Source organism: Petaurus breviceps, unplaced genomic scaffold, assembly GCF_028583685.1.
Source record: "Petaurus breviceps papuanus isolate PSGF00001 unplaced genomic scaffold, PetGlider_PUasm1.0 178, whole genome shotgun sequence".
In the NCBI taxonomy this organism is placed as follows: Eukaryota; Metazoa; Chordata; class Mammalia; order Diprotodontia; family Petauridae; genus Petaurus; species Petaurus breviceps.
In genome coordinates, this window is record NW_027185777.1 from 34,759,498 (window position 1) to 34,760,381 (window position 884).

Below are 884 nucleotides of genomic sequence, written 5' to 3' on the forward strand. Positions count from 1 at the left end.
TATTTTACCTCTGGACGCCAGAGGGCAGCCGAAAGACCCAGCCATCGCTGGGAGACACCTCCACTCCCCACCCCCGCCCAACTTCAGCAGCTGCTAGAAGGCCGAGGGCACCCTTAGAGCCTCGTCCCTTGGAGAGAGGGCTTAGCTCTGCTCCACGCTGGTAGCGCCTCCCCAGCCCCGAGCAGGGTCCCAGGATCGGCTGACCCTGTGAGTCAGGCCAGGAAGCAGAGAAGACCCAGCCTGCGGGCAGTGGCCCGTGAGCCCGTTCCCCATGGCACGCCACCCCACTGATGGTGAAGGAGGGGGTTCTCGGCGTTCCCCCCCCCCCCCCCCCCCCAGTGGGCTTCTATTTCCCACAGTAGCAGTTTCTGTTCTTTCTGGGCTTTTGGGGGGGGGGGGAGGAAGAGAAGGAGGAGAGGGAGGAGGAGGGGAGGGAGGAAGAGGAGGAAGAGGAGGAGGAGAGGGAAGAGGAGGAGGAAGAGGAGGAGGAGGAGAGGGAGGAGAGAGAGGAGAAGGAGGAGAAGACAACAATTTATGCATAACTGGGTTTTCTCAATTCTGGGAAATTGGGAACAATAAGACACTTAAAATTATAAACACAAAATGATTATTCTCTAGTAATGGTTAAGTATAAATGAAGCCCAGAAGATTAAAAAAAGATAAAACAAAACATATTGGAACATAATTTCAACTTGATTGTATATTTTAAAAGGCCTACATTTTAAGGTGCCTGTGACTGTGGGGCTTGAAGCGAAGGGGAGGCTTCAGGTGGAATTAGGCTGGTCAGCAGTCAGTGACATTCTGGGCCCAAAACTACTTTGCTTTAAGAAAAGGACCGTCTTTTTAATTTTTTTTTTTCAAATATTCCTTTTTTTTTTTTTTTT